Source organism: Limulus polyphemus, unplaced genomic scaffold (assembly GCF_000517525.1).
Source record: "Limulus polyphemus unplaced genomic scaffold, Limulus_polyphemus-2.1.2 Scaffold5270, whole genome shotgun sequence".
Lineage (NCBI taxonomy): Eukaryota > Metazoa > Arthropoda > Merostomata > Xiphosura > Limulidae > Limulus > Limulus polyphemus.
The window spans coordinates 30,588-38,549 of record NW_013670880.1 but is presented as its reverse complement, the minus strand read 5'-3'; the positions used below and the strand labels follow the sequence as shown (position 1 = coordinate 38,549).

Sequence of the window (7,962 nt, the reverse complement as noted above, 5' to 3'; positions counted from 1 at the left end):
GACGTAAATTAAAATTAACTATAGATAGAAAGTAAATAAAAAAAGAAAGTAAAGTTAACTTAACTTACTTGTAATTTAAGTACAGCTTAACCTACGTCGTGTGTGTGTATATATATATATATATATATATATATATATCATGTTCTTAATGATCTCAAACTTTAAAATGAGTACATTACATATTTATAAAATTCATCATTTTTCTGTAAACTACCTTAAGTTTCAGCATTACTTGCATTAAAGCATAAGATCTGTGAAGTTACTGTACGAGTACACATTAACTGCATGCAATGTATATCTGTTAAATCAGCTGAAAGCATCCAATTATTATTTATTAATACAGCCAGTGTACTACTCTATAATTGTAAGAATACTTTTATGAACTTTGTAATTGTACGTGATTAATTTTTGTGAGCATTTTATTTCACAGTATCAGAAGAGGTCAAGATTTGACAGTATATTTTTGAAGTGAACCAATGGGTGAAACTGCATAAGGTTAGCCCTAAAGCTAGATTATTGCACGAGTTTTGTGTGTTAGAAGTTTGATGCCATTGTGCTTTATTGAACATTAGTACTGTAAATGACATAGATATATATTTACTGTGTGTAATTTGTGGGTGCTGTACTTTGAAAGCAGCCCTCAAAATTGAAAAAACAACAAAAACAAATTGCAAAAGCATATTGAAAATATATGATTCCCAGAACTGTGTTAGTTGAGGTGGCTAACTAAGGTAGTAAGGAAAGTGTACTAGGTGACAGGTGGACAAAGGCAGGAAGTGGATTAACTCTTTCAGCATGAGCTCGGGTCCTGGGACTTACATCGTAACCATTTTGTACTTGTTATAGTTTTCATGCTATAACTTTTAAATTAGTAAACATATGTTAACACAATTTGGCAGATTATCAGTAAACTTTACGATGCCTTCATAAACAAACTATCATATTTTTTTATTAAGTCTTAAGGTTTGTAAAGCAATATTTTTCTCATGCCTTTTTTCTTTTTACATGTTGCCTATCCAACACGCAAAGTAATTTTCATTTTAACATTTAAAAATACTTTTATGCTTCAGAAAATTTTCAAATTTCACAAGCAAAAATCTTTATAACGTTCAGATACTGAGATAGTTATGAAATGTTTCTTAGGAAAAAACTTTATATTTTATCTGTTCTTTTCACTAACGAATCTCTGTACGGGTTTGGTCGATTTGACCGATCTTGTAACCACCATAGAAAATTAGGTAATAAATATAAACTATGCCTCTTGCATTCTAGATTGACAACAGATTATAACACGAAAACATAAATGTTTAGACTAAATAGCTGAAATCTCATAACATTATACATTTATATATATTTATTATTTTTATTATATTGACCTTTCATCCATGCAAAGTGATCTGTTTTGGCAGAGTTGTATTTTGTACAATACAGTCACATTTCAATTATTATACATTACTATATTGATGCCATAGAATTCCACTATATTTTATTAAGCTTAGTAACTGAGCTGTATTTGGGTCTAAAAAATATGAAATAACCAGCAGACTAAAACCACATCCTACCTCTTTGAAATCTTTGTTTGAAAGAATGAGATGACATCGTAAGACTTTAAAATGTCATATATTGAAGTAAGTGTATATAAGGTACCATTTCCAAAAATAGAAAGAGGTGATCATGGCCACTGATTCATAACATGAGTGATATCTCAGCAAATAGAAAAGATAGGAGGTTCTTATTTTATATTCTAGCTTGTGAATAATGGAAATTTGAGTTCCTAATTCATACAAAACTATAGACTTAGTATTTTGATATCATAAACATCTAATTTGAACCAGTGCTACATTCAACATACCAAGTGACACACAAAAATCGATGTTTAAGTGTTTTTTTAATATTTACTTTTAAATTAAGAAATTGAATAATGTATAATACAAAAATTTGAATTATAATCTACAGTTTGATACCAAACGTATTGACACAAGTTCATGAAATAGTAGTTCAGTAAAATTTTGCATGCGAGTCAACAAACGCGACGACATGGCCTTTGACCCATGACCCATCTGGGAAAGGTTAAGGGAAACAGTAAGGTGTAGAAAAATGTGGTCTGGTGTTGAAGGAACAAAAAACTTGATAAAAAGCACTTTGAAAGATGATGACAAAACAAGTTGTAGCAAAAATGAAATAAACAGTTGGAAAATTAATTAAACTGAAAATACTTTAGTACAATTATGTAAAATACAAATAAATTTACTTCAAATTCAAAAACTATAAAATAGGAAATGTTGAGATCTTGATTAATTCCATTAAAAGTGACAACATTCAGTATTTTTTACCCAGAAAGGTTTACTTTTTAAACTTTGAATTTAGTGATTATACCAACTAGTTTAAGGTCATCAGTTGAATTAAAGTTAAAAACTAATTAAGATTGTGTTGTTTTTTAACTAGGTTTTTTAATTCTTTAAATAAAGTTTCTATTGTGGTTTTTAAATAAAATTTCTATCGTTGACTTTAAGTTATTATAACCAGAAGCCCAAAGAACATTTTTCAAATGAAATGATAGTAGTTTGTCTTGAAACACAAAAATTGTGTACGCTGTTTACCGAGAAACTTTGTTTATATTTAGAGGGTTTGAAAAACTATATAAAAACTATGACCCAGTTGCACTGTATTAGAACAAATTTTTTAATTTTAGAGATAGAAATTAACTTTTATGTAAAGTGTCACCGTGAAGAATTAAGAAAATTTCTATGTGTTGAAAGAGATTCCTTATTGTCTATTTATTGATAAGTTGTTTTATGAGAACAACCACAACACACAACCAACTGTTATTATCATATCCACCAGTGCAGCAGCTAGGATCAGTTCATATAGAAAGATAATTATGTACATGTAAAATAGGTTCACATTTTAGAAAAATTAAAAAAAAAAAAGATAAGTATACACAACCTTTCTGTAAAGTATTGAGAGTGGAATAACATTTCAGATTTAAGTAAAGATAATTTGTCAGACTTACCAATTGATTCAAGTTATTCTGTAATACAGCTAAAAATATCCAAGAGTTTTTCGTCAGCAAACTTTACTAATTATGCTCATCATTTCGATATCATTAATTTAAACGTAAAAGCACTGACCTGAATCTGCCGCACACAATCTTTTAACTCAATTCACTAAAGTCTCGTGGCTTCAAAATTGGGAACTAAAATTTCATTTATTTTTGTCTCAACTGAAAACAAAATGTCAAAACTAGTTATGCAGTGATAACTTATCCCACACTTGAAGTCTTGCAACCATCTTTTCATTAGTAAATGATATCCAACCTGGTTGGCTCTCTGATTGTATGGTACAGAAAACTATCTATAATCTCTGTTTGACTCCATAAACTCTCAGTCATGTATACATTATTGTAATAATTGAATTAGTATTCTTCTTAGTATCAGTTATTATCTCATCATATTTACTCTTTCTGTCTGGATGTAGGTGGTCATGAGTGTAAATGTCAAATTGAGGCTACACATGGACATATAATTTATTTTAGTTCTTGGCCTAAATCTAATGCTTGAATTATGTAAATCCTTAGAAATATAGACTAACTACAGGTTCCTCTTCCACCATCAAAATGATACTAAACTTAAAGTGTTATTCAGCTTGGATCTCCAACTCTCAGGTGTTAATCAATAGTACCATGACCTATATCTAGAATTAGGATAGCTACAGTTTTCTGCTGTTACATAGTATAAGTCCAGGCTTATAGTATAAGGCAAGTAATAACAATATTAATAAGAATTATACATGTGTGTGTAGAGATCTAGTTAGGGTAAAATACACTGTAACAGGTGTGTCATGTAAATACCTTTAATTCTTTCTTAATGTTTGTTTTCTGTCAATTTCTTTTTACAAAATCATAAAGACTATGCTAAAAGTAATATATGTCAAGATTGGTGACATTACTTTATATTTTATACCTGATAAAGATTTGTGTGTAACAGATATGATGGAATTGCAACTGGGTTTTAGTTACTGAAGTATGCTGGACTTTAGAGCTATTTTCTTTTAATTTTATGATATGTACTGGACTGGTATAAGCAGAAATATGTCGTTCTCTGCATAAATTTAAGGTACAAAATTCTTGAATGTTGTAACAGATGTGGTATTTGTATTTTTGACAGCATTACTTTATATACCCAAGATGAAGTATGAGCCCTTAATGTTTACATAATTCTAACAAGAAATTTTAGATTAACTTTTATTTACTTAATGATGCTAAAGTAAATAAAAAGTAAATTTATTTGCTAGTAGCCAAACATTGGTTTAATCACATTTTAAAACAAAAATAATTGGCAACATTAACAGGAAATACACAATTTTTGTAGATTAATGATTCTTCCATAAATTGTTATTAAAAAAAAATGAGATCACCTTTAGAAATGTTGATGACTGAAATGACAATGAAATTCTGTAAGGTAAGTGATCTGTAACACTAACAGTAGGCCTATGAGTAAGTTAGGCTTATGAAGTTCTGTAAGGCAAGTGATCTGTAACACTAACAGTAGGCCTATGAGTAAGTTAGGCTTATGAAGTTCTGTAAGGCAAGTGATCTGTAACACTAACAAAAGGCCTATGAGTAAGTTAGGCTTATGATGAGATCACTTGCCTTACAGAAGTAACACTAACAAAAGGCCTATGAGTAAGTTAGGCTTATGAAGTTCTGTAAGGCAAGTGGTCTGTAACACTAACTGTAGGCCTATGAGTTAGGTAGGCTTACTACAGTAGAAACCATATTTTTTTTCAACATTTTAGGATAGGATGGAGAATGTCATTTAAGTCCAATGGTTTTGTTGCTTTAATTAGCACTATGATACTTGAATTTCACATTAAAATTCCCTTACATTTTCATGAATTGATAAAATGCTGCCAATTGTTTGACAAGATAAAAAAACTATATGAATATAGCTGATGTGGTGAATTTTGAACGTTTTCTTGGGGAAAATAACAACAGTTTTATTGTTTTCAGAAGGTTATGACCACCAACCAGCTTTGTTCAAATGTTATAATGTATAAAATAGCAAAAATATTAAAGCTTAGTTGTGAATTTTGTAGATGATGTTGCTCATCAATTTTAAGCATTTTTGACAAATATAACTATTCTGTTTCATTGTTAATTTAGTTTATTCCCTAAATAATAAGTTTATTAAATCCTGTAAAATAAACTAGATTTGACCCTATCTTATGTCACGGTTAGACATGTTCCTAACTGATCCTATAAAAAACCATCATTTTAGGTAATATTTTGTATGGATATGAAACAAAAGTTAACAAATGTGTGACTTTTTAAAGTAGAGACGATTTTGATGTCAATAAAACATATTAAAACCACAAGTTAGGAAATTTATTTTTCATGCTATCGGTTGACATTTACATGGTTTTGTCCTTACGGTAGAAAGTGGCATGCATAAACTGCTGATTACCTGTACTGATTAGTGAAGTATGGATGTTTTTTCAATCTGTATAGGTTCCCACTTGAATTTATAACTATACTAGTTAACGAGGTACTTGCATTACGTTTCTATGTATGCCCAGTGTGGAAGTGAATCTTGGTCAGATAACGGTCTGTTTTAGTAGAAATTAGCCATATGATTTACAAGTTGATCAATGAACATAAAGGAAACCTTACAACTGCAATGGTTTTGGGTGAAAATCATAAGTTTGTGGTATGAAAATATGAAATCGTTGTTTGCATTCAGAGTACACTCTCCTGAAAATTACATCATTTTATCCTGATATGAGACAATTGTTGTATTATTTTTTTTTGCCAATTAGGCAAATTTTTTTACACTTTTACATGCATGACATTATTTTTCAGAGTATTTGACACTGGACATGTGTTAATTTTGTGTGCTGGTTTGACATAAAACATTTTACATAAGATGTTACAGTCCCTATTTTCAGAAAGACTAAATACTTGCACCTGTTACATCAAAAAGTTTGAATTTTAAAATACTGTACGAGTGTTCAGAAATTGTAGATCATATTTCATTTCCAATGGATAACAACGGGCCATTTGATCCATCTTGACCATTTAAGGTAAGAAGATGAAGCAGTTTGAATTATTTGTCACTTTAGTCAAAATTCTGTAAAACTGAGCTGTTAACCCTTTATTTCCTGTGAATTTTCAAAACCTCCGTGTAGGGTTAGCTAGGGATGGAATTAATGTAAGTTTTAAGCCTTATGTGTCTCCTATGTAAGTTCAGAGTAACCTCCGGGTAGGGTTAGCTAGGGATGGAATTAATGTATGTTTTGACCCTTATGTGTCTCCTGTGTGTGTTCAGGACAATTTTTCTTGATGATCGTCTCTTGATAGTTTTCTGATAGTTGGTTATGCATTACTAGTGTGAAAAAAGATACTGGCTTTCTGTAAATGTCTATTTTGCCGATGAGGATATTGTAGCCGACTGTGCACATTGAGGCAGGTTAACATGTTTGAATTAAACATCTTATTTTAAGTCTCAGTTATAATAAAGATATAAGGTTCTGGAAGTTGATTGGTCTTATAGATGTACACAGTTACATATATGTGTAAAAGTGCTGTTGGATGAAGGAGTAATACCGTATGTTAAAGAGATGAGGTTTGGAAAAGAGTATTACTTAGTGTCACTGAATGTTAGTTAGAAGTGATAGGAGTGTTGGAAGCTAAACATATTTATAGTTAAGCATATAATTAAAATTCATTTTAATTTTAAAAGTGTTAAGTTCATATGCTGTGTGCCTGTAGTATTCCAATGTAATAATTTGTAAAGATTTGACTGAAACGGTAGGACTGAAGTACAGAGTTCTTGGTCTTATAAATAGGATGTCTTATTTACTGTGTTTGTCTAAAATTAGGGTTTGCTTCTATGTTTTCTTTTATATGTGTGTTGTTGTTTTTTCCCAATAATGCCAATATCAGGTGTAACACATTTTGTTATTGTAAAGTTGAACCGCATAGAAAAAAATGTTTATAAGTTACTGCTGCAGCAAAAAATGTTTGTTATTGTGATGATAAGCAGAATATAAGTTATGTATGAAATGGTTGATCCAGTGAACTGCAAGCCATTGCTGTTTATATATAGGAAATTGCACTGAAGTATTTGAACATACATATATAATATACAGCAAAGAGAATCACATTTATTCAAGTTTTCTGTCATTTGTAGATCATAAAGTATAGTACATTGATGAATTTAAATGGTGAGTAATTTAATTTTTTTTTATTATTTCCTTGGGCCTGAATCAAACCCAAGATCTCTACCAATAGAGCTGATGGGTTAAACTACTAGTAGTTGCTGGTGGGGCACTTTTTAATAACTTTAACTACTGCTTTTTTCCCATTTCACAAACAAGATTTGTTCTAAGGGGCTTATTATCTCGTGTTTGTGGGATGGTCAGTAGTTGTGCACCTGTTTTTTTTTCTTGTAATATTGTTATCTTTTCCTCTGATCCAATTTGAAACCTAGACCAAGTGGTTGCTCTACCAACTGTTACAAAAACTGTTACAAAAAGGAAGTTGAAATGCACAGAGGCATGAAGAATATCATGTAGACACAGTTGTCACATGTTGCCACCAGAGTCGTCTTTGTGACTAAGGTTTGATCACTCACAGCAACTGTTCAAAATGTGGTTCTTTGGCTTCCCGATTACATTTCATCTCTGTGACAACAGATATTACAACAATGACGCATCTCATCTGGTATACTGGACACTTATAGACTATTGCATCTGTGTAACAACAGATATTATAGCAATGACACATATCATCTGGTATGCTGGACACTTAGACTATTGCATCTGTGTAACAACAGATATTATAGCATTGACACATATCTGGTATGCTGGACACTTAGACTATTGCATCTGTGTAACAACAGATATTATAGCAATGACACATATCATCTGGTATGCTGGACACTTAGACTATTGCATCTGTGT

General features: G+C 30.7%; 1 protein-coding gene across 4 annotated transcripts in view; it reads left to right on the top strand.

Moving 5' to 3' along the window:
- LOC106472350 (luc7-like protein 3) overlaps nucleotides 1–7,962 on the top strand; it is a 33,292-nt gene that overhangs the window by 1,490 nt on the left and 23,840 nt on the right. The gene's annotated exons all lie outside the window — the stretch shown is intronic.